Below are 26982 nucleotides of genomic sequence, written 5' to 3'. Positions count from 1 at the left end.
TACTTGAGGTCTCCTGTTTTGATTACAGGAAGTAACTCCGAGGAGACAAGAAAGAAAAGAGCGCCTCCTCCTCCCCCATAGGAAGAATCAGTGAAGACAGGTGAAGTCCAGCACCCTGTTTTTTATATACAACTCTGCTCACTGACAAACAGAATGGAACGATAGTAGTTATGTCATATCTTTTACAGATTCCTGCCAAGAATACTTGCAGTTGAGTTACAGAAATACTCAGCATAGAGCAGGCACGATCAAGAGACTTGGCATGTGAGGTCAGATGAGCCTCACCCCCGAGGAAGGTGAATAACCAAAATAGTTCACAAAGCAGGCTTTAGAAGTACTCTGAGATTGATGATAGTCCCCCGTGTCTCTCTTGTTTTTATCCTATAAGATTTAGGGATTAACCCAACCAACCTGGTTGGAAACCTGAAGACATCCTCAAAAAGCTTCATAATAGTGAAGACTGCCAAAAGAATATTAAAGCTACAAATATTCGTCCTGAAGAAAGCGGCTACTTGTGAATCCCGCTGAAACCGGTTGACTGTTGTTACAGTAGTATTGGTTGATAACCCAGACTCCGATACCCTTACATATTGAGTAAAGGGCTCGTAAAAAGAAATCTATACAGTTATCACAACTCTTTGTTTCTCTGCACTGTCACAATACAGTGTAGAGTGAAAGAGCTTTTTTTAATATAATTCCAGTGACCAAATGTCATAGAATTTTTCTCTCTTTTATTTTATAATTCTTAATAAGACACACTCTTTGGAGGCGGAAACATTAAATCTAGATACCGACCCCCAAAACAGTGTGCACTTACTTTTAGATAGTAGGAAAGTGGCTTAGAGAGGATAGGGCCAGGATCTTGACATCCCCTTGCAGTCGGCACACCAGCACCCACTAGGGTTTTTAAGCTGAAGCACAAGATTATTTACACATAGGGCCAATCAGTTTTTGTATTAGGGACTCAGTGTTAGGAATAACTTTGTTATTAAAACAGCCTTCTGTCGTTAATGTGTTGAAATACTGAGGTATAGATAGGAGGCGATTACCTATCGACTCCCTTTTTTGTAGTTACAAGTCCATTATCAGACAGGCGCCTTTGAATGCAAAGACATAGTCAATGATGCTAGAATTAGTAACCATGGACCTTGTGAATTCTAGAGGATAATCACAAGGCAGCGCTCCATTCAATGTGACAAACCCTCTGGAGTAAAGCAAGGTCACTTATTCAATTACTTGACACAAGAACTGTCAAGCCTGCTTTCAACCAGCGAGTCAGATTGATGGAAGTCATTAAACACAGCTTCTTGATTTATTTGTCTAGGGATTCGAGAGTTGAAGTTACCACTCATTATGATGGGCATAGTGTAGGGAAATGATTCCAGCCATTCCTCAAATTCTTTTAAATCCGTAGTGTGAGGTAGTGCATAGGGAGGATCATATATGGTCACCATAAACATTTCTGCAAACTCAGGGGAATCAGCTAGAATGAGCTTGCCTGCCAGAATCTTCAGGGAATCATATGGGACCTCTGTGAAGTATGCTAGCTTTTTTATTCCCAAAAGTAAGCCACCCTTTGGTCGACCTTCCTCCCCTTAACAGCACACTTCTGAATGGTATCCCACCCATCCAAAACAAAAGGATCGACATTCCAGGTTTCCTGTAGGGCAATTGAGTTGACACAGTCAATGTGATCAAGCAACCCATCCTGTTTGTAAAGGTGGGAATGGCCCGGGTATTCCAACTTAGTGATAGAAAGGTGTTATTAGGGACACTGTAGCTAGCGCTGTTGCACTAGGCCAGCAAGCCATTCCCTATGTTCAGCATCATGGTCAACACCCAACCCAGCACCTTCTGGGCTTTTTGGCCTAAACAAGGGCCATCAGTGGCAGCAGATTGCAATGGAACTTCCTGAGAGGCTGAGATGGTAGGTGTGATGCAATCAGCATTGGCAATCTGTGAGGGACCTCAATTGAAATGATAAACAAAGTATTCATATCCTGCTCGAAAGAACAAAAGTGAGCGTTCAGAAACATAATCAGCCATCCTGTCAGGAAGAAAGTAAACAAACAGGTGAGAAATGGTGCCTCTTTGCATTGGTGCCCAATTTTAATGTCATTGGGGTGGATGATACGTAAGGGAATAATAGATTGAAATAACTCTACAACTTATATAGTCATGGGGTTCCTTCCTGAAAATACTGTAAATTTGGATGGCCTTTTCCATGTTCACAGGTAATAGTCTAGGATCAGGCATCATTACCGCAGCCAGCGTAGGACAGATGTAAGGATTGGCCGAAGTGGGAATTGAAATTCCAGCATCATGCTCGGCAGGATGGTTTACAGAAGTGGGGAAAGTTATATGCAGAAGCCAGATCACTCTATCTCTTACCGCCATGTTGTCCTTTCTTATATTGAGCATTGCGTGCCACCCGCTTCTTCTTGTCCACATGCTGCAGCCCGGAAAGAGAAGTTGGTGTGCTGGGTTTAGGGGTCAGAGTGTTCACCAGTAAATCCTCAATGGCCATGGTTGTCTGGGAGATACTGGAGAGCTTTGTTCTAAACTGGAAGGTCTTGCAAGGGCAAGACTTTGAAGTTGGGACAGGAGGATAGTCAGTATTCCCATTGTCTTCCACTGCAACAGGAGATGAATAATTGGACAGTTGCATATCAGTCTGCAAAAGGCAGATGTTACCCAAGTCAGAGCATTCGGGCCCTAGGGTAAGAGAGAACTGTGCACACATTAGATCGGAAGGTCCCTGGTTTTAGTGGATAGATTGAGGCCATTTTTTTGCAGAGGAAGCGACTGCGCTGCGAGTCCCCATGACATTGGTATTAATGTCAATTCCTACCATGCCCTTGCAGGCAAGCTTCACAGGCCACGCTGCAATCGGCCCGTTGGCTTTGTGTTCGTGATGCAAATACTGCTCTCAGTGGTGCAGGCAAGGTGTAATGAAGTAGTCTTACCGTAGGATCATAAAGGTGGGCGGCGGTAGGCAGTAATAGGACATCAGGCAGCAAATGCAGATGCAGAACCCAGAACACAAAACACTCTGCTCACTCAGCACACTCCGAGAGGAGTGACTCTTAAGAGTCTAGGCAGCAGGAAGACGCTCCCCCAGGTTGTAGAGGTGGTAAGCAGACTCGAGGACGGTGATCTAGTAGTGAAAGAAAGAGCAGGAAAAACACAAAAAACTAAACTCACTTTTATATTGTTCATCAAATCTTTACAAAACTTTACAGTCTAGGGGTGTGGTGGTGCATCCCTAACCAACTTCAAGATTTCTGCCAAATCCGTTTCCCAAATCACAAGTTATTAACAATAGAATTTTTCGAGCTTCCCATGGAAGTTCGACCCACCTTAACCATAATATATAAAAATGCAATGCAGATGCACTAGTATAAAAGAAATGTAAAGCCACATGATGGAAACTTAGCTAATGTTAATTCATTGTATTTGAAATAAAATCTATTTCATACACATCATAACTTGGCAAGATTAAAAAGTATAATACAACACATGCGCATATCAGAATAAGATTTGAAGATAGATACTATATAATTCCTTAAAACACCACTTAACCCTGCAATCAATGTAGTACTTCTAAACCAGGCCCTCCTCAAATAGCTTGCACAGGCGAAAATCACCTTCACCATGAGTGCAGGTCTAAAATACCTTAGTTCCATATTTGGTTATGAACTCAGACATTCTAAAAGAGAATTGGTAGAGTGGGAAAAATTAACCCTTTTGTGGCTGGAAGTAAATCCTGAAAAAAATACCCAAAAGACATTAGTTAGCCATTGCAGTAAAAAAAAGTGGTGATAATTCCGTTACTGCCAATTTCTTTGGCAGTAACACAGTCAATGCAATTTTTAATGTAATTCCAAATTCCGGGTTTGGAGGATAAGTGAAGGATTTACATGCTGGAGGTAAATCCTGTACTTTTCCTCCAAAAATCAGTAGAATTACAGTGGCGGAATTACTGCTCACAGTAATTCTGCCAAAAACTCCATGGCACCCCTTGGAAATCATACAAGTAAAGAAGTTGTAATATTAATGGTTTAATGGGAACAGAGGTAATAGAACAGAGGTTGCTATTAAATCATTTGTATAATTCAGGCCATGTTTAGTGATTCCCCATGTGTGTGGGGGGGGCGTGGGAGGGGTATGCCTTAATGTAGTTCTAAGCAACTTTATTTGTTAAGCCTGTTCCCGTTACTTTGCAAGTTTAGTCTAGGGAATGGTGAGCTGGCAAGCACGTGTGGTGGAGTTGGCACAGCTTCACAAGTGCTTTATTTGTGGGCTGTGTTTTCTGGGTGATGGTTAGCACAGCTGATTAAGAGCTGTTAGCAAGAGAATATAATTGGCACCTTTCATAATATTGCAAGGGTTGCTGAAACTGCATGGATTAGCAATCTTGGATCTTGCTTGTGTCTATAGCATACCTATGTTTATTACAGAATAGCATGGCATGGGGTGCCACTCTACAGCATGAGATAGCTCTTTAACTGAGGCAGGACATAAATCCAAGAAGGCTAGCAGTGGCATTGCCAGATGTGTCGTGGGCAGATGTATCAAAGGGGTCCGTTCAGCTTGGCACAGAATAGCAAATCCGAGCACACACATTGCACATTTGAGCGTGTTGTGTTGAGGTTTGCCATTTTCCCGACTGAGATGCTGCATGGATCGTCCAAGTTGTACAACACTGTCTACTGGGGAGTGTGGGTTTGGTGAGCCTCATTTCGATGTGGGTGCGAGGAGGGTGAGTGCTCGGTTAACACAGTCCTTTCAGTGATGGAGGAAGGGTGCTCATCTTGAGTGGTGCATTCATCCGTACAGTCCGAATAGCAAGTGGTTTGCTCTTCTGCTTATCATCTGTTATTTTTCTTGTAGACAGTTTTCTATGTTTTAACAGGTGTTTTTTTGTTTTGTTCGTCTTACTATCCATCACCTTTCCAGAGAGCAGACGTGATTTGTTTTTCAGGTTGAGTAGGCGTCTGTTTATTGTCTATTCTTGTCAATACAGTAGTCGTGTTATCAAGGTATGCTGGTGGTCTTGTAGGGATTGGATTCTTTTGGATAGAGGTTCCATAAGGCACACACACCCCATAACCACAAGAGTAGCCCATTGTTGGCACACACTCTACAATTAATTTAATTGACCTGCGACTATAGACACACCAATATGTATAACTGCTTTCACTAATACTAAATGATTTAAATAACACAATTATGTTATATGACCAGGTAGGTGAAACAATACTCTCAATCTATAATGTGGCTGAGTTGGAAAGGACGTTAATTCATGCAGTCCCCATTTCGTTCAAACTTCAAAATGTAAAGCACAGTGGACTTCTAAATGTAACATGCAAAACCTTTCGCTACTTCAGCATGTTGGCCGACCAAGCATATTGTTTTCATATTCGTTTTCCAATTATGCTGGCTAAAAAAGACAACACGTTGCGCAAAGAACTGGCAAGCCAAATGTGAATACTAAACTTGACTTATTGAAAAAAGGCTCAGTGCTACACAATAAAATAACACATGCTGTTCGGTGCAAAAAAATGCCAGCATTGGAACGCTCTCTCTGCGCGAACTATGAATCAAACCTGTCACGTGGCCGAGGGGAGGGGCTGCTCTGGCCCTTATCCAGTGGCAGACGCTGATGGGTGGACCTAACGGGGCATGTGCAGAGGAATATGACGGAAGGTTCTCCGAATTCTGCTACCTCTGTTGGGATATATCGGAATGTAAACATTTGCACTTTTGCTGCTGCAGCAAGATTATGCCTCACACTGGAACTGTCCCTGAGCAGACGCTGGCTGCTCTGTGGTAGGGAAAGAACGGGAGAACATGGCCAGCGTTTCAAAGGTACATATCTATCTGTTGATTCGATATATTGTCATGAAAGAGTCTCGTGTTGCTATGAAACGGGCACGGAGCGTTATTCGTGTCATCCTACTGGGGGCGTGTGCATATCGGGCATCCTGGGGCTTTGGTTAAGAGTCACAGAGACAACACATGTGTATAGATGTGTTCAGAATGCCTTCCTTTCTGCTTCCCCTTCCTGTATTGTCAGAAGTGCAGACTGTATGTGGGCAGAATAATGGCAAGGAAGGGGGAGGGCAGGCTTACTTATTGGACTTTCAGAGTGAAGGCACAGGGGAGGTGGCACAGGAGTCCGTCGTATTTAATTGTGAACATGGCTTATCACAAGGTAACCAGGGCGTCGTGAGAGGATTTTCACTGTCGTGGTTCTCTGCTTACATATGTTCTTCTATTAGTAAAAGCAAAGATTTTTCCACAGTAAACGTGCGCCACTTACATTGCTACGTTTTCAACCCAATATAATAAAACACTTATAATAGTACGTCATGTTTACTTGTACAGCCATCCGCCTATGTTTTGTTTGGAGGAATTGACTTTCTTTTGAGCATCTGTTTCTGCTGCACACATTCCTGAGAGTGGAGTGGGGGGTTACCTCAGCATGGTCCCCAGTAATGCAAGCAGCAAGGAAGTAAAGGTGCTTCCAGAAGTGAACTCGAAGGGAGTGCGTGGGTGTGAAGTAGTCCCCTTTCTATACCGGATAATATATACAAATGTGGCCCAAAATAAATGAGTGGGTATTTCACACAGCGTACATTGGTGATAGATTGGATGCCCAGACTTCTATAGTCACGTCCATTGCCTACTCTGGTTTTGAATCATCTTGTCAATAAAGTCACTTTTATTCATATTTAGAACTGTTCAATTTCAGTTGTCACTAGTTCCGTAAATAGACGGCGGTGTTGCTACTTGTCAGTTCGTGCATTTGCAAAGTTGTTTAGACCATTAGCAAAGTTCATTTTTATGCATGCCAATAAAACAAGTTATTCCTACCAAACACCTTAGTGTTCCTACATTGTGATCTTTGTCGCACAAGAAGTTACTGTGTGGTGGTTATTGGCCTTTTGTGATTGGTGGGGGGGTTGGTGGGGGGGGTAATTTACATTTGACGTAGCAGTTTACAATCTTTGTGAGAACAAACCCAATGTTATGAAAGTAGCCTTTGTTTTATGGGATTTCTGAGCCCACATGTAGCTTCTTCATAGAGCGAATCTTCATGAACGCTTGGCCGAGAGTTACATGGATGCCATAGCCCCTACCCACACATTACATTCTTGCCATTAGGTTTCCTGAACTTGCTAGAAAATCTAAGCTGCAAGCGAACATGCTTTTTCCATGTACCGCTACCCTTTCTGTGCGAGCTGGCATTAAGGGTGGTGTGAACTGTTAGTTGTCACTTTGTGCAAGGGCACCTCAAATCCTCACTTCTAGCCATGCTTTGATCAGCACATGATCAGTTTAATGCGTTAAAGTTTTTCACGAGTCACTTATCTGCCAGTGTGATGTGCCAAGAGGACACAGGCGTGATACGCAAGCAGTGTGCAACTCTTCAGTAGGCTATGGTGGATATTTATAAGAAATTGAAATCCCATGAAAAATGCAAGCAATCAAGAAGAGAGTATTGGCCCAATAATTAGAGGAGTGAGCTACCTTCCATGAATTGGGAGAGACTGGTACATCCATGAAGGTATACCAATAATTATAATTTGTATTCTTATGAACCACTTCAAGTTGAATTCCTCCTGCTTCTAAGCACTGTATTAACAAGTGCATTATCACTTAATTTGATGATACTCAATGGATCTACCGTGTGAGGATACAGGACTAAGTAAGCAAAATCCCCAAATCCCCATATCAGAGGCGTGTATTTACCTGAAGGCTATAAACCCTGATTTCATAGCGTCTGTTCACCCTTCAGAAAGTGGCATGTGTTACATTTACATTCATATTTTCAATTGTCAACCAAAATACTGCAGAATTAACATAGATGCAAACCGAGGCCTGCTGGATTTGCAAAGTAGAAATGTGTACACAATCAAGGCTTACATATTAGTAGAATTCGTCCTAAGGAAAACATGGTCTTGACCCTCATTAAGTGTCTGGATGATTGTTAAACTTTCTAGCTGAATGGCCAGTGATATATTTCAAGGGTAGTCTTTGGTAGCTGTTGCTGGTCCTACGATTCAGCTTGCTACTCATGGGACGTTGCTTGCAACCCCAGTGCATCAAGCAGTGACATTGCAGAATAAGGAGCCAGACACAGAGGGAAGCTGAAATTGATGTTTATAGCAAAGATAGAGGGCCTGCTTCACACAAGGTTTTTAATGGGTGGATTCCATTGAAAAAATAACCTTTGTGAATCAGGCCCAGAGCAGTTTAAGGAAAAGCATGCAAAAACGTTGCTAGCACTCGGTATTGCAGAAAATGTCAAAGCCAAAAATGCCGAACTAGGTGAGTAGGGGTGTTCCCTGATCCTCTAGTTTGGCATTTTTGTCTTTGGGGATTGCGGGGATGTACCCTGCATACATTACATTTAGAGCAGGGGACAAAAGAAAACAATCCTAAAAGCTTGAGTTACAAAATGCAAACAAGTCGGCTTTACATATTTGTAGCAAAAGATTTTGGGATTCGTTATTGTAACGTAGATCCCTATCACACGTCATGTCGAAAATTGATACCCAACAACCTGAATACCCACAAGAGGTTCATTCTCCTGATATCACTTTTCATGTTAAAAAAAAGTAAAAACAAACAGTACAGCTCTTTTACGCAAAATGTAAAGTACTCAATGAATTCCTGATACTAGCTAAATTGCCTAAAATACCATTTCTTGTGACCTGTAAGTGCACGAAAGTGTGCTGTTAGCTGAGCTGGAATTTTACACGCTTCTTGGATTTCACTTGGAAGCGTCTTTTTTCTGAGGACACAGTCGGCAAGACACGTGGAGGAAGTCCTTTTCAGCAGCACCGGGACTCTGCCTGACTTTGCAGGCATCGGATTGGCCCGACCTACTTGGTCCCTCCCCTCCACTTCCCCTGAACTGGAACTTATTCCCAGCACGCAGCGCACCTCGGGCGCGCACCATTAATGCACGAAAGTGTGCTGTTGGCTGTTCGCAGTGCGAGGCGCGAGTCGCATTGCGCGAGATCCATATATAAGTTCAATTAAGGGAACTAGATACTAATACATGAGAGGAAACCAACTAGGTCTGCTTTTTATATTTTTAACGCAACACAGATTTCTACTAAAAGATTCCACCTGTGTATATTACAATAAAGGTGTGTGGAATTATAATAGTAATTTATAATTTCTCCTGTTTTTAAAATAAATTTAGGTTGAGAATGAATTTAAGATCTAATAACAGTATTGATATTGAAGTGAAAAAAATTACTGAGATGATTCAGCGCCCCAATCGTGCGTGTAAAAGAAAGATCATAGGCAAACAGGGTCTCCTACCGGAGGCCAAATTAGCCAAAATGACATCTTTTTTTGACAAAATCGAGCCAACAAAGTCAGCTATACCAGCTGAAAGTGTTAGATCTGAGACAAGCGCCGAACTAGTAGAAGATCTTGCTAATAGACTTCCATGCATTGGTTATAAGTTTCTTTCTGAGTTGTTAGAAAGTCAAAACAACAAAGAGGAGCTGAAAACCATACAAGGGTAGACACACCTTGGACTCCTGTAACATATGTACCGACATGGCTATATGGAGTAGTACTGCAGTGCATCGACCGGACTTACCCTATTCTATAGATCTAAAAAAATGGCAAGCACCCGACTCCATTACCCATAAATCAACTAAACAAGACCTATGTTATGATACTGCCCCCAAGATGGATAGCAGTCATAATCCTAGTCAATGGTGTAAATTAGATGGAAACGCAAACGACAGAATTATTGTTGACCCCATCTCAGGCTTAATAAAATATACTGCCACTTGCCCTAATGAGATAAACACAAATACAGCTGTCCCCAACACCTGTATGAATGCTAGTATGATCACCATAAACAGCCGACAATCTGAGGAGAATGAGAGCTTCACTCTCATGAAAAATGAGGAACTGTGGGAAGCTCTAGAGCGAGTGCTAAATGAGATAGTTGAAAGATGCGACATAATTGAACGAAAGTTAGATAGTCACACTACTATACTGCAAGTTAACTCCTCTAAAGTAAGCACAGCATTCAGAGAAACCTCCACTATTACTGAACCAATTATAACCCCAATTACACAAGACTGTCCTGTGATCGACGTAAATACATCTAAGGCAATACATGACCATCAAGTGGGATATTCTATTGATTCTAATGCTACAGTCTGCTGGTATAAGAAAAAGCTGAAAAAGGGGAAAAAAAAGCAACGAACCAAAGAAAACAGGAAAAAATTCAGCAACCATCCTCATATAGGGTGTGTGAGAGACCATTAACAAACGGATGCATCGTTAATGATGAGACTCTGCCCAATAAAGTAGAAAAATGTGCAATTATCTGCTCAGGAGAGGGTAGTATGGAAGTTATGAAAACCAAACCAATCCATATTACCAAAGAACCTAATTTCTCCGGTAAACATATAGTTACAATCCATGCTCCAGTTGATAAGATTGGTAAAGGTAGCATTAAAAAACAAAAAAATCCAAGTAAAACATGCAAGATCTCAAAACAAATTAAGCTAGTGGCACCAACACTTGATGAATGGGTAGTTCCCATAAGTCAAAAAGAAAAGCGAGGTAAAAAGACAAATAAGAATAATTAAATCTCTACCAAGGTACTAAAAGCCATTAAAACTCTCTTCCTAGAAGAGAAATTTGAACCTGTCCTCAACCTAGTTTCATTTTCTGAGGCTGTCCCCACCCATGAATGTGATGAGGCAGAGAAACTAGTAGAAAAAGTTGTCCGCTTTGGTGAAAATAGTGATGACAAAGTGCACGATCCTACCTATAAGAGAGACCCATTACACTTTGTCAAGGCATTACAGTTTCAGGCAATTGATAAACATTATCCCTTAGTGTTACTAAACAGACATCGAATAGTCGAACTCTGTTCACTAGTAGTACCGTTGCGGACGGTAAAATCTAGTGACTTTAAGATCGTTGACCAATTAGTAACTCCAAATTTAATCATGACCAATGTGTGGTGCCTAAAAGCCTCCACCCATGAATTTATACTTAGTTACCACAAGTGTTTTACTAAACTTGGATTCACCTGCACAGAAACTTCTATGCGTAGAGTGAAATACCAGAGAATACCTGTTGAAGTAAAGAGAAATGCGAATGTAAGATCTGTAAATCTGACTATGACTCATACTGACACTAATTCGATTTCATCACATAAATGTACTAAAGCAATATTAAATCAAATCCAAGCTAGTAAGGATAACCAACCGATAATACCCGGTAATGTAAAAGCTCATGGTATGTCTAATAGTGATCCAAACACCGCAGGCTATTGGCAATGGCTTCCAATAGAATTCAAATCCAGACTGGAACAAAGTTCCTGATGACACTAGCATGATGATTTCATGGAACACCAGAGGGAATATGCACTATGAGAAGAATGCGGGTCTCCTTAATAATTTAGACATATTCAGCTTGGTCACACTGCAAGAGACATAGCTGTGTGACCCCTGTGAAATAGATGGGTGGCGCTCCTTCCAAAGTTTAGCATGCAGAGGGTTGAAAGGCCGCCCAAAAGGTGGACTTTTAACAGCTATCAAATACCCATGGACCGGTGTAAAATCTAGCTGGTCAAATAATATGATCCTGGGAGTGATTGTCAAAACTAATAGTATCCACATTCCCAATTTTTTGTTGATAAACATATACAATCCCCCGAATAGAATTAAGAACAAAGAGAACATTGAGATGTTAACTGAAATATTGTTATAATACAATGCTGTGCTACCTATCATTATCGCAGGAGATTTTAATGCCAAGATATTGTTACCTGTAGACCCTATGTGTGACGATAAGATCTCTGGCCCCATTACAATGGAATTTCCCAATAGGTGTGGTGATGCCTGTTGTAAACTGATCATTAGCCAACAGCTTTCAATGCTAAATGGCCACACTAAAGGCGATGCCAACCGTGGGATAACAAGAGTTGGTTGGGTAGTTTATCCACAATTGACTACATCTTAGTCAATGAAAAAGCCAATAGTTTCATTATTGATATGGCAATAGGCAGTCATGAAGAAAGTGACCACTTTCCACTTGTTGTGATGCTGGAACACCCTAAAGAGGAGGCAGACTTCCATATGGCTGGGAATATTAAATGTAACAATGCGGGTAACCGAATTTCTTGGAATCCTACTAAACTAAAAAAAACTAATTGTGTAGCCGTCAAAGAACTGCTAGAATGGCGGGAGATGATTGATGCTGGGCAAACTGCTACTGACAATACATTGATTGTCACATATGAAGCAGCAATAAGTAAGATCAAAGTAGCCTCCTCTAAAAAACGAGAGTATTCCAGCAATGGTAAAAAATTGAATCTTACTCATGGCAAACATAATTCCTATGACCCGGCAATAAACAAAGCAAAAAACATCTTGAGGAAGGCTATAAAGCAAATTGCTGAAACCAAGAGCACGGAAGCTACCTCACAAATAAAATGGCTAAAAAAACAACATAAGAAGTGGATGAATAACCATAAAAGAATCAAGGCAAGTGAAATCTGGTTAAGGATTGCAGACCAAGCGAGAAGTAATAACCAACAAGGGATGTGGAGCGTAATAAACGATGCAAAAAAAGTAACCTCCCTATTAACTGCGTGGGAGAAAATGAGTGGATCATGCACGTCATACATACTCTGGGCTCTTAAGAGATTATTAAAATCAGCCCACTGTCTAGGCGAGCAATCTGGGTAGGTAACTTCTCCGAATCTTCCTTGGTTAATATGATAAGGAAATTGCATACTTCTAGAGCCACTGGCCCCGATGGGACATGTAATGCACTCTTACGTTTAGCTCCAGAAGTATGGGCTAAAGCCTTATATCTGTTGTTTAGATGGATTGGCATGAATGGGGTGATTCCAAAAACATGGCATGAAAGTGTCATTCTGCCAATTTACAAAAAGGGAGAATGGAAAGACCCTCGTAACTATCGCATGCTAGCAATGCTGGATATTCTGGCTAAATTATTTGCAAAAGTTTTACTCGACGACCTTGACATATGGATAGAGAAGAAGAAGATCCTACCAATATACCAAGCGGGGTTTCGAGCAAAATCCTCCACTACTCATAATATAATTAATCTAGTATCAGCAATTGAGTATTCTTGGTATGTTCGCAAACTTCCAGTATATGTGGTGTTCATAGATTACTCTGCGGCCTTCGATACTGTAATAAGAGGTAAACTTTGGTCCAAATTGAAACTTTGGGGGATTCCCGAAGGCCTTCTAGCTATGATACAGTTACTCTACTCTGATACCTCTGTCAGGATACGTCTAGATGGTGAAGGACGTCTCTCCCAACCAATTTCCACCTTTTGTGGAGTAAAACAAGGCTGCAGACTAGCAGCAACATTGTTTAATCTTTACCTAGCCGATTGCATGAACGAGGTAGACAAAAACATTGTTAACCCAGTGAGGACGGGCACAATAGAGCTACCCTGGTTAGGCTATGCTGATGATTTGGTTTTATTAGACTACACACCGGCAGGTCTTCAATCAAGATTAGACTGTTTACTTCATTTTTCTGAAAATAATGGGTTAAAGATTAACATCGCAAAAACAAAGGTAATGGCATTTCGAGGCACTACGAAGCAAAAACGGTCTAACAACTTTAAGTGGATGCTGAATTCAGAAATACTTGAAAAAGGTGACTGTTACCGTTACTTAGGAGTCATAATTGACTCTAAGCTACTATGGAAACCCCACTGGGAGGCTACTAAACTGCTATGTTTAAATAACACCGGTGCCATTAGTAAATTTATAGGAAAACAAGGAGGCATCTCTGTAAATACAATTTTATTACTGTACGCAAGTAAGATAATATCCTGCTTATTATATGGTGCTGAGATCTGGGGGAGTAAATTTGCCAATGAAGGAAAAATTTAAAAATCACTGTTCAGGTTACTTAGTTCAACCTCCTGTGAATACATATTATTAGAATGTAACTTTAGATATGCGAAAGACATTTTAGAATACAAATCTGCAATGTTATACGCTAAATTAAGTATGCTATCTATTAGTACTTTTGTGGTTGAACTGATGAAAACATTCACTAAGGAGGGTCATAAAAAACAGTTTGTATGCTTAAGCAGATTACATACGATATATGAGAAATGGGTGACAGTTAATTCAAAGAGTTGGCTACTCCTCAAGCAAACTAAGATTAAAAACTTATTACAAGGAGCTATATATAGCCATGCAAAAGAACGTGACATGATTACTCTGTCCACAAAATCCACAAGTGGTTTATTCCTAGAATACTGGTCGCCAATAACTGAGAAACCTAAATATCAACTTGCGTTTCTGACCGCAGCCACTATAAGACAGTACTTTTTGTTTAAGTTCAACCGTTGTGATACTCTGGAAATTTTAGGAGCTAAACTTAAGCTCGAGAGAAATATAAGGTTCTGTCGATTATGTGGAATTTTAGAAATTGAAAATGCGAAGCACTTAATATGTTACTGTGAAAGTCTTGCATTTATTCGTGGAAAATTTCTCTTACGCTATAATAACACCAGTATTACTGAGGATGTTGAAATCATTTGGAAAAAACTACTAGAAGGAAATTATATCAATTCAATATATCATATGATGAAATTTTACAAACTAGTCTTAACAATTTTAAAGGATTTATCCGAGAGTATTTTTGTATGAAATCTGTTTTTAACTTTTATGGATTGTGTGATTTTTGTATGTTAAATTGTTTGTGTGTGTAAATTGTTTGTATATGTAAAGCCATTATTTGGCTATGAGCATATTATAAATAAATAAATAAATACATTTCTTGTGGCCATTACATTGCCTAAAATGCTTTTATTCACTTATTATTCGTGTAGCCTAAACTCTCCACTAAAATGTATGCTTTGAAGCTGATGACTGTGTTTCATGTTCTCCCTTCTGGGTTCACTATCATAACTGCATGTCTTGTTTGACAAATGTACATGTGCCACCCATAATACTCTACAATAGGAAAATAGTTATACAACCTCCTCCCTGCTCACAAACTCCTGTGACTGTTGCACGAAATGTGACATTAGGTCTAGCTCGATCCTGGAATAACACATCACACAGAACCATGTTAAGCATCAGTATTAACAACTTCACTCTAAGATCCCTGCCAGCAAGTGAACTGCAATGTGCAGGTAATTATTTCATTCTCAAATGGGACCCCTATGTCTTGGTTACTGAACATAGCCCTGCAAATGTTACTGAAAAAAACGACTTTATACAGTTAGCAACTGTACAAAAAACACAGCAGAACATACATTCTATTGGAGACAATCAACCACTACTAAGCATCATCCATTACGCTCTATAATGCAATAAACCCCAATCAACTCCGAATTGGCTAAGTTCACCACCTGCTGTTTAGTGTTAACGTCTGAAGGATAGTCCACATTAATTTATTTTTTTTAAAATGTATTTATAGACTTTTAGTTTTGTAAAAGAAAACACACTTTTTGTCATTCCCATTCCCAATCCCCTGTCCCACATCATTATGCATTTCACATCTGGAGTTATGCGGACGTGGGATAATCTACAGTTCTGTAGTTGTATTAGTAGTATTATCTGAGAATTCCAGTATTTTCGATGTTTAGCCCACATTAAACACGGTATTGACTATGTAAGGTGAGATTAGCCTATGCATGAATAAAAATGCCAGTTTGGTGCTGAAGAACATGCTCCATGATATTGAAAGTATTTATCCTAGGGTTTTGCCTTCCTATTTTCTCAGTAATTTAAAGATATATTTTTTACTTAAGGTGTTCCCCTCTGAACTTAAGAAAAAGGCTGGACGGCAATGTGCTTTATCTTGGAATGCAAAGTATTAATTTACACTTTATGTACATTTTAATATAGTCCTGTCTCTGGTCTCTTTTTTATCACAATTAAAGATTATCACAATAAAAGACGGATAGAAATGAAACAGACATACATCACCATTAGCCTTTCTCTAACATTCCTCACCTCTCCCAAGCCTTCCCTGGGAAGCACCAGGGTAGGAGAGAGAATCCTTTGCCAACGGGAGCAGGCTAACGGAAACACGTCTGCTTCAGTCAGCCCAGTCAGAGTTCAAAGTAAGAAGGAAGTGAAGTTTCACTGTCTGTGTGATATCTTTTCCTTCAGATGTAATCCAGTATTTTTCCAGAGAGGTTTACTGTCAGTAGAAACCCACAACTGCACGGCTGTTGCAGATACCAGACTCCACTGAATTTGAAAATAATCTCTGGTTTCTCTTGAGAAGCCGACAGACCTTGCTCTGGGCTGCTAAAAGAATGCAAAACAAGCTTCGTCTGAACACATACACAAACTGTCTTTCTATGGCTCTAGCAAACGCACATTATGCTTAGAAGTGAATTTCTCTGTAAGCTTGAAATCAAATGTTCATATGTGTTCAGAGAGTGTATTTCACTTAGACTCCATCTTGGAACCAAAGGTTACATTATTTTAATGCACTACACCTAGACGCTAAACATATGATTTGATAATGGATCTATAACATGAATCAAAATTAAACTCCTGCATTACAATTCAGCAAGAAAGGGTTATCACCAAAATATTTATATTTAATCAGCGTTGCAGTGTATATGTATGTGTGTATATGTGAATGGGATTTATAAAGCCTGAACATAGTTGAAAGAAATGGAACACCTGTGCAGAAGCATCACTCCCAAGGAGTTAGAAGTAAGCCATAGAGTGCCAGAGGTTACTGGGATGGGTAGGACGAGCATGGGCAGTGGATAAGTAGCCTTGAGTGGAATGGTCAGTGGTTGGTGTCGTGTTCTTTGGAAACAAGGATCTGCTGGTCCTTCTTGAAGTGTATAATGGAAGGTGCCAGTCTGATTTGCGTTGATATCTAGTTCTAGAGGAAAGCTGCATAGCAGGAAAATGCAATCTTACCTATGGCAGCTGATTAGAAACTGGTTAAATGACTTATTTTGTGAAAATATAGTGCAGTACTGGCAAATTCCATAAACAAGCGAAACATCAGAGTACCAAATATAAAGTAAGTCTTGTATTTTGCAGTCACATCTCCGTTCGTGCAAGTACTGTCATTCACACATGAGACTTGTTAGCAGGTGGAAGCTATTAACATACAGTTCATCCATGCAAATCTAAGTGCCCAGGAAATTCCTACCACTTATATATGCACTTGATAACTGCGTGAGTGTTCAGGTCAGTCCCTCTAATGGTGGGTGCAAGGAGTGACAGGACGTAGGAGCAAATCACTGCAAGTACATTTTCACGCCTGTATCAGGGGAATGTAAAACAAAGTTAGAAGCAATGGAGACAAGACGTTACATCCCTTCACACATCTATGCATGCTATTTCTTCATGTGCAAGTATAATTACACTCGTGTATGAAACGATTTGTGACCACTTATTTATATATCAATGTTGAAAACCTCAGTAGGGGAAGAATGAGTACACACTGTTTCTAATGTAAAACAGAAGTGATTTAGAAGTTCCACTAGAAGATCAGTCCATCTGTTTCCAGTGCGTAAATGGTCTATAAATGATCTTTTCCTGATAAACATTTAATTCGTTTTGCCATAAATTGGAAGAGGACAGATGACCACTTGTTTGATATTATTCCAAAATGTGTTATGACTGATTTATAGTCTCAAAATACCAAGTTTGGACTAGCCTGTAGGTCAATAAGGCACTTCCAAAAGAACTGGGTCAACAGGGCAATGCTGGCCAATTTTGTGGGCCAAAGTGGACCAGCATGATCTCATAGTGCACTGTGCCCAACGCATTGTTACTGGGTCATTGTGCTTTAGAATACAATTTTGGCAAGAGAGTTTGCACTAACCCCCAGGTGCTATTTAAACAGTTGGTCATGAAAAGTCCCAAGATGTCATTCACAAAAGCGGGATACTATTTTCAGAACTTTAAGATACACAGTTTTCCTTTTTCATTCCTGTTTTTCCATTTTCCCTTTGAGCATAACCTGCTGAAGATGTAGAGGAAAAGAGGAATACATGGAATTTCCTGAAGAAAGATCTATCACTAAAGTACTGATTTAGTGATCACTTTGAGATCTGGTCCTCAAAGAGTCTGTCCCTGTTGTTCACACATCTGACGGTAGAAGTAAATCAAAGGTAGTTGTTCATATTTTTTTGTATTATTTATTTAGCATTTATTTCAGCACACAAAACCCTGGGGTATCTAGGCGCTAGTTACAGAAAGTGCATACGTTGGTACAAGATCGTACATAAGACATGGTTATTCATACTAGGTCATGCTCGCCTTTTGTTGGGGGGAGCTACATCAGGTGCATAACTAAAACAGGATAGGTAGGTAAATACAGGCTGGGAAAGCTATGCCTCTTGTTATGGGGAGCTACATCCAGTTGCTTACATGAGACATAGTAAGTGGGGTTATACATACTGGGAAAAGCTTGCCTCTATTTGCGCAGAGCTACATCAGGAGCATAACTAAAATAAGATAGGTAGGTAAATACAAACTATGAAAGCTGTGCCTCTTGTTAAGGGGAACTACATCCAATTGCATACAAAAGACATAGTAAGTGGGTTATACACACTGGGAGAAGCTTGCCTCTAGTTGCAGGGAGCTACATCAGGTGCATAAAAAAACCTGCTAGGAAGGTGAATAAAAAGTAGGCCAGCTGCGCCTCATTTTGCAGGGTGCTACATCAGGTTGCAAGTACTAAAGGTCGAATTAGGTGGATTACATAGCATCTGGATGGCGCAAGGCTATCGAGTCACATTGTGTTTACATGGTATGGCAAGGCAGTAAGCAATATATGTCGCAAAGTCAACTGAGGCAGAGTAAAGAGAAGAAAGGGTAGCCCTGAGAGCATTACAAAACTGTAATGTTCAGGCAGATAGATTACATTATGGTAACAGTGCATATGTGTAGCTTAGAACGGCAATGATAAATCAGGTACATAGCAATATGATGAGCATGTAGGTAGGTAACGCGGGGCTATAATGACACATCAAGTAGGATGCAGTATAAAGATAATGAAAGTAGGCAGTGCACAGCTCTAAAACCGATCAAGATAGTTATGATGTGAGTAAGCAGCGCACAGCTTTAAAAATCAAATCAGGAGAGTTCCAGGGAGGAGCCTGTAGTTAATGCAGTAAAGGGTTACAATGAAGAAATAAATCTGGTAATGAGCGTAGTATGAGTCCAAGGTGCAAATATGTGGACGTCTCTTCTCGCATCGTGGGAGGCTACAGCTGCATGTAATTGCAGACAGACGAGGGAGAAGGGGCCAGGTTGGACGATAGGGTGTAGGAGGTAAGATACAGTGTGGCATGCCCCTGCCTGAGGGATTCCGGTGGTCAAGCAAAATGAATCGCAGAATGCAGTAAGGTGCGCACAGTATAGGATAGTATGTGCTGATGGGCGAGGGGCTGGACGAATAGAGGGGGAAAAGTCTCAAATCAGAGTCAGGGCTCGTGGTGGGGAAGCAGGCGGTAAGGGAGTAAGGTAGTTAGCATCAGGTCTTACATTGCTAGAATTGAGGTGTAATTTGCAATTTATGGCGGTATAAAGATGAGTGGCTGAAGAATTGGTGGAGGCCAATGAACACAATTAGGGTGGCACTGTGGTTGCCCGGTCCGTTCCTGACAGCCCCAGACAGGCATTGAGCCTTATAAGAGGGCCTTGCAAAGGGTACCCTGGCACGCCTTGCGGCTTGGATCATACGCCTTTGGTCCAATCGAATATCTTTGCGGCCATAGAGCCTCCCAGCATGGCAGAGTGTCGTCATTGGCCGGCAACAGGATTCCTTGAGATGCGCTGTTCATCAGGGTGGCCCTCTTAGTAGGATCAGGTGCTCCGTAGGTCAGTATGCATTTTATGGGTATCAGCATCCTCCTGCACATGGTGAGCTACAGGAGGGGTTCCGATGCTGCCCATAAGTAGTAAAAGCACACAAACGTCCACCCAGACAGGCATTGAGTAAAAAGGTATGCCCAATCAGTGTGATGGGGCATATTGTTTGATTAATCATGAATACATAATGTTTATTCTCCTTGTCCCCATTAACCTGTTATGTCCTTTCTCGAAGGTGTAGATAAGGACCTAAGATTCTGCTGCCCATGAGGTGGCAGCTACCAGCATTTTTGTGTCTCATAGCAGTGGTTAGGTTGGTATTATAGTAAGGTGTCACACAATTTACACTACATGCATGTTGCACTTAACATGTGGTTCCCACCCCTAGCATCCCTTGGCACATGCCACCTGTCCTCCCCTTAACACTTTCCTAGCCACTGTGGCTGTCTCCTTTCCCTCCTCCCCTCCTGCACTTGTATGCCACCCTCTGTCCCACGCTTCCCCCACTCCCCGCCACCTTGCACTTCTTGTCACTGCACTTGCATGATCCAAATGACACATGGCCTAGTAGGACCGTTATTGATGTTTTTCTTCCATGCCCCCCCCCCTTTTGTTTTGTGGCCCCTTGAAACACCATTTACTGTATAGGCGCTTTATAAATACTCAATAAATAAATAAAATGACGGTTGTACAGCATTCTGTTTGACAGGGGGACAAAAAAAGCTGCAGGAAGGGCAAGTATACTCTATGACATGGCTCACAAAATCTACTTGCCCACTCGCATTGACAAGAAGATTTTATGAAGGGCGAGTACCATGTGCATAGTACTCAACCTTGCTGGTGAGTGAGTAGTGGGATGTTTGGAACTTATTTGACATTTACTGCAAACAAACTTGTTTTCAGTAAATGTTAAATTGGATTTTTACTGTGTACGCTGGCATTTGAGTGTCAACATTAGGGATGTAACGGTATAACGGTATACCGTTAAAGATACCGTGAACCACTTAATTGAACAATAATAACTGTCACATTGTTTATACCGTTATACCGTTCATACCGTTAAGTGTGCTTTTCAATCTGATTTGGAAAGGCTGCAGTAAGCAATTGCTGCACAGTCTTGGTTTTGCACTGTTGGATGTGCCGTCTGCCAAATAGTTTCAGTTGGAGCAGTTTTTAATGCCATTCCATAAACCACACGTGCCTTACACAAAATCAATATGTTAGCAATAGGAAGAATAGATACAGCGCCAAGAAGGAAAAGGGTTTACTTTGGGGTGGCGGCTTTGGGGTTTATATATTTATAATGGATAATGTTCTCTAAACATATGGCAATGGGGGATTTCCCTGGTTCTATCATTGAATTTACATATAATAAGTCACACTGCGAAATTCACTCATCTCTGTGGGTATTCCCTGCTGCCATACCAAAGGGTAACATGTCAGTGATTACTGAACACCTTTTGGCCCGCAAGTAAACTAAAGGCTGTAACGTAAAAAGAAAGTGCGTGTGTGTGTGTGTGTATGTGCACAAGCATATACTACCATCAGCCTCCATTGATCTGTGGCATGCAGGTTATCAGGATGGCAACATGTTCATCTTCACTAGTAGCCAGTGGGGAAGCAAAAAGCCTAAATGACCACTTAAGAAAAGCTTTTCAGTTTGCTTTGCCAGTTGCAGCAGGCCTCCGCTCCACCCCCCTCCTCTCCACACGTGTGTTTGTGTTTGGTGGAAGCAAGGCATTTCAGTGGAAAGTATGTTGAAAAGCCCAATTCTGGCCCTGGGTGCCTGGTTTTGTTTGTGATGATAAATCTGTCAATTTATGAACTTTTAGAAAATATTTGTTAAGATCAGTTAACTCCACCTGCTATACCGCGATAACCATGATATACCGTCATTTGGCAAGAAGGTTATCGTACCGTCATAAAACGAATACTGTGACACCCCTAGTTAACATTGCACCACATATGAAGTGTGTTTATGGTGACATGCACCATTTTACAGAAAGCACTGGTAAACATTTTGTTACCCATCACCACGGGGCAAGTGCTTTTCTCTTAGGTTGAGGATGTAAACTAAGGAACCTGCACGGCAGGTCCAGTGGGAGTTTTAAGAATTTGCTAGGTCTGTCTATGGGAGACTACGTTACAACTACCAAGTTTGAAAAAGGCTTCTGGGTACTCATTCAGAGGCTTTGATCCAAGTAATAAATCCAGGTTTTGACTGACATGCCAAGAACACTTGGTATAGAAAGGACAAAAAGGACATAGGCTAAGAAAGAACGTGTTGAGCCAAAACCAACATATACATATATATTTTCCCCAAATAACTTTAGGCAAGTGTAGCAGTAAAAATTGCACAGAAATGTATCAGTTATAGTTTGCTAAGAAACTATGACTATTTGCTCATTACCTCACATGTCAAGCTAAGTGACACGGAAACTAGCCTCTTGAAATGCTCTCTATGATATATTAGATATCTAATCTGTGTTGGCCATAACATTGGAAGTAAAATTGAACTCAGGCAGTTTGTGAATCTATGTTTGTTCCTCATGCCCTATCCCAATTCTACATATTTTATGTCTAAAGTGTGATGTAAGGGAAGGCTACCTCCAACCTTGTAATGAGGCCCAATGTATCGTTAACAGAAGAAACAGTGCCAAATTAGGGGCAAACAACTATGAACGAACTATAGTTAGTGAGTTGACAAAACACACAAACATTATCATTTATCAAATCATACATCATTACATGTATTTCAGAATAAGGGATTTAACCCTGGACAACCTTTGGAACAATGACTTCAGACCTTCTAGGTCTTATGTAACCGAAAGACTAAAAGAACTTTAATTGGTAAGAAACCAGTGCCATTTTTTATCACAGTGTATAGAACGAAAGATTTGAGATACGAATATCTATACAAATTGGTTTATTTATTTATTTAGTATTTGAAATTCATTTTCTTGTTTTTTTTTTCTTCATCCCTTTTTACCATTCCCTTAAACATCCACCCCTCAACCCCATTCCTCAATCTCTGTCGCCACCTTTGCAAAATTATGTTCTTACAATATCAAATGTTATTTATTTTCAACATTTCGCTTTTGCATTTTGTATTTTGAAACTGTGGGCATTTGTCGTTTTATTTGAATGTTTTGACATTAATGTATATGCTTTGTTATTATTGGGTTTGGATATTATTTGAATGCACCTGGTAATAGCCCTGATTGAAAAAGGCACAGTACGTGCCGAAACACGTGTCTCAGTGAAAGGGCTTTTATGATTTATTAAATCAGAATAATTACAACCACTCAAGACTGAGAGTTATTTACTTTAGTGGTGCAGCCCACTTGTGAGAGCTTTTCACAGACATTCTTGAATACCACGGAGCTGGGGTATTTCTCCGTACTCTCACGGCTATGCAACACACTCTATAACTGGGCGTACAGCACCTACAGGTTGATATTTCAAGACCCCATTGGAAAAGAATTCTGTTCAAAATCTATAAGGAACTCGCCAATCTGTAAGCAGTCCCCACTTCTCCTATGCCATCCCTGACCCTCTGCACTGCACTGGCCTCTCACTTCATAACCAAAACTCAGGAGATCATGTCCTCTCTCTCCTCTACACCCCTCCCTTCTCCGTCATCCACTCTCAGGTCTCCATTGGCCCTCCTCCTTCTTGCCCATACCTCTGGATGAGGCTCAAGACAAGTCCTCTCTATGAAAGTCTCCTACAAACAGGTACTCCCCTGCTCTTCCAGAACTATCAAGGACAACATTGCCTCCCTTGCTCCAGGCTTTGCTAATTTCTGCAGTCACTCCTTTTCCACTGGCTCCTTCCTGCTACCCCTCAAGCATTCCCTTGTGCACCGTCTCCTCAAAAAGCCTTCAGTCGACCTGTAGAACAGGAGCCAAAAGCCTCCACCGGAAGTACCACCAGTAGCTTGCCTATATGTTGGGAACCGGAAATAGTGACAAAGGCGACACCTGTAATGATGCGCAAGCAGCCTTCAAAGCAAGGTATCCATTAAGAAGACGAATCTTTATGTATCCACGTAAAGCTGACAGCCTCTTGGAAAAGATCCCTGAAGAGCAAGTGAAGTCGGATGAAAGAAGAGACTGGTGATGTCACATGAAGCAAAGTGACAAGCCTAAGAAGAGATGATAAGAGAGAATGTGGATAGACCATATACAATCTGATAACGAAGTAAAGAATCGAGAAAACGTTCACATGTTGAATGAAGATTGCACGTGTAAAAGCACAGAAGAAAATAAAAAACATCTTATAATTTTACAGATGCAGTACCGTAAGTAGATTAAGTATTCGTGAAGGATGGATGTACGTAGGGAATAGTGCAGGCGGTGCCACCGAGGTATATATATATATATATATATATATATATATATATATATATATATATATATATATATATATATATATATATATATATATATATATATATATATATATATGCATAGGAATCTGGAAGTTCCACATCATATATTAGCAAACTGAAAATCCTGCAGAATAAGCCCAGCTGGAGATGAAAGGAGAATCGAGAAGGCTTAACTGGCCCAGTGTCAAGGATTGGGGCAGCCAAGAAACTGGTTATCTATCGTGGAAAGATACAATGAACGAGAAGGCGAGAGCTGAGCTCCTGTTAAGGTGTGGCAGAGGGACAATGAGTGCCAAGTTGTATTCATTAAATGGTATTAAATATAACAAGAAGCTCAAAACATGGACTCCAGTCACATGGTCTGATGAAAATAGATTTTGGGCAAGCAACGCAGAGACTAGAAGATAAGAACATGCTCACACTACCTTCTATTCCCAGGACCAGTGATACTTGAAATGCCAAGTTCAAAAGACTATTTTCATGGCAGACAGCTTGAGTGATGATAGATGATGGGCTAATTGGGTCGGGAGGCATGGTCAAGTCCAGCCTACCAGCACCTGGGGTACCAGCTTGCATGCTGCTAACGAGTGGAATATTCCAGAAGGGTACAAGCGTGCCAACCAATTATAAAGCATCATGTATCAAAGAGCCCTATAGCTTAGAAATCCAATAAGACGTTGTGTATATGATGACGCTCACAATGACTTGCACTAGGGGTGGACAGATTTGTCCACCTGACAGTAGAGACCCAATCACAACCCCATTCCCCATACAAAGTATAACTAGATGTTTCTGATTAACCAATCACATTCCCACATAGGTTTTCTTAGTTTGCCACGTAGTATGACGTCAATGATGACAAGTTCTTAGTATACAAGTCAAATGTGTGTTTTTTGTGAAATATTCTGAGATCTTACTGCATGACATCCAATGATGTCCGTTGTACTCCCTGTTTTAGATAATTGTTATTAAAACAGCTTACATCTTTGCCAACTTCCTGAGTCTGTTTTATTATTGATGCTTGTGTAATTTCAGCATCCCCATCCACCCTTTAGAGTGTTACCTCATTTTAAAGGATGTTCGGTTTCAGACCCTTCCTGCATGGCTAACTACTGCCCTATCTCCATTGCCCCCTTGATGGGTAAACCCTTGGAGAAGATGGTCATCTCTCAGCTGATCCATCCCACCAAATCTGTCGGTTGTCTCCAAGACAACAAGTCTGGTTTCAGAGCAGCCGGAGGCAAGGAACCTGCACTCCTGATCAACTCTGAAGACTTGCTCACAGATTTTCATTCCAACTCTCCTTCCGTTCTCATTCTTCTTGACCTATCCTCTGCCTTTTAAATGGTCAAACATGCCACTCATACATCGACTCTGGGATTCCCTTGACATCATGGACATGTCACTGGACTGGTTGACCTCCTTCCTCTCTGATCTTTCATCCTAGCTTCAACTGGGCCCTTTTCGCTCTCCATCACACTCCCCACCTGCGGTGTCCCTCAGGGCTCTACCCTCTCTCCGTGGCTCTTAAACATCTACCTTTCCCATATAGCCCATTTGATCTCTGCCTTCTCTCCTCACGTCCATTGTTATGTGGATGACACACAGATCTCCATCAAGCTTCCCTTCATTGACTCCTCCTTTTCCTATCTTATTCCTGACTGTCTGACTGCTATTCAGGCATGGTGTGCTGGTAACAATATCTGCCTTAATGCCAGTAAGACTGAGATCCTTTCATTGTGACTCCAGCTCCCTCCTTCCCTTCCACTCTCTGGCCGTCCTCAAAGGGCCCCCTATTCTTAACCTCTTGTGAGGCAAACCAACCATGGTGTCATCTTCAAATCCTCTCTCTCCTTCTCTCCTCACATTTCATAACTTTCCCAGATGGCCCACCTTCAGCTGCACCTCCTCAGAGGCATTCTCCCTTTCCTCACCTTCCCCCAGAAACTCAACATCTCCAGAGCTCTGGTCCTCTCTAGGCTGGACTACTGCAACAGCCTCTTCCTCAATCTGCCTAAATCCTCCCTTTGCCCCCTTCAACTAATACAGAATAGGACAGCAAGACTTATTGTTGGCCTCAGGCCTGGGAACTGCATCTTTCCATCCCTAAAATCTCCACACTGGCTCCTTGTTGCTGCTAGTATCAAGTTCAAGACCCTCTGCATCACCCATAAGGCTTTCTGGGGCCTAGGACCCTACTACACCCAACTCTCTCTCCCATAATACCTCCCTGCTAGAACCCTTTGGTCTTCTTGCTCCATCTCTCTGCAAATCAAACACTTTTTCAAGTAGAGAGTGGGGGTAGATCACTGTCTTCTGCTGGAACCTCACTCTGGAGTGGCCTCCCTGCCTGTCTCAGGCTGGAGCCGTATCGGCTTAGGTTCCGAAAGCTTTTCAAGACCCTACTTTTCTCTTCTTCCTTTCCTCTTCCCCTCCCCAGCTAATGTCCCCCCTGCCGCATTTTGACTGGCTGCCTGGTTCCTTCTGATTCATACAAGGCACCAGGCCCTCCTCTGGCCAGTCTACTCCAGCACCTCGACCTACCCTCACCTCCCCAATTCTGCATGTGTCCTACTGGGCTCCCTTCCCCTGTACTAACCTTGTGGGGTCTGCACCCCTACTGAAACCAGCCTCGCACTTAGCATGAGGACCTTCATTCTCTGTGCTCCCTGCATTCCCCTGGCACCTGTCCACCATGCCACCCCTTAGTACTCGCCTAGTGCAG

The 26982-nt window shown here is 41.4% G+C and overlaps 1 protein-coding gene across 2 annotated transcripts in view; it reads left to right on the top strand.

Annotated features, from left to right (window-relative positions):
- The first annotated feature begins 5669 nt into the window (after positions 1 to 5669).
- Positions 5670 to 26982, top strand: part of ST6GALNAC3 (ST6 N-acetylgalactosaminide alpha-2,6-sialyltransferase 3) — a 1879573-nt gene continuing 1858260 nt past the window's right edge. For both annotated transcript variants that reach the window (XM_069635177.1, XM_069635164.1), the window contains exon 1: positions 5670 to 5871. The gene's annotated coding sequence lies outside the window, so the exon portion shown is untranslated. The remainder of the gene's footprint in view (positions 5872 to 26982) is intronic.

The sequence above is a fragment of the Ambystoma mexicanum genome, chromosome 1q (genome assembly GCF_040938575.1).
Source record: "Ambystoma mexicanum isolate Mex_15411 chromosome 1q, UKY_AmexF1_1, whole genome shotgun sequence".
Classification (NCBI taxonomy): domain Eukaryota; kingdom Metazoa; phylum Chordata; class Amphibia; order Caudata; family Ambystomatidae; genus Ambystoma; species Ambystoma mexicanum.
Note: the sequence above shows the minus strand (reverse complement) of the source record. Positions and strands in the feature narration are given on the sequence as shown.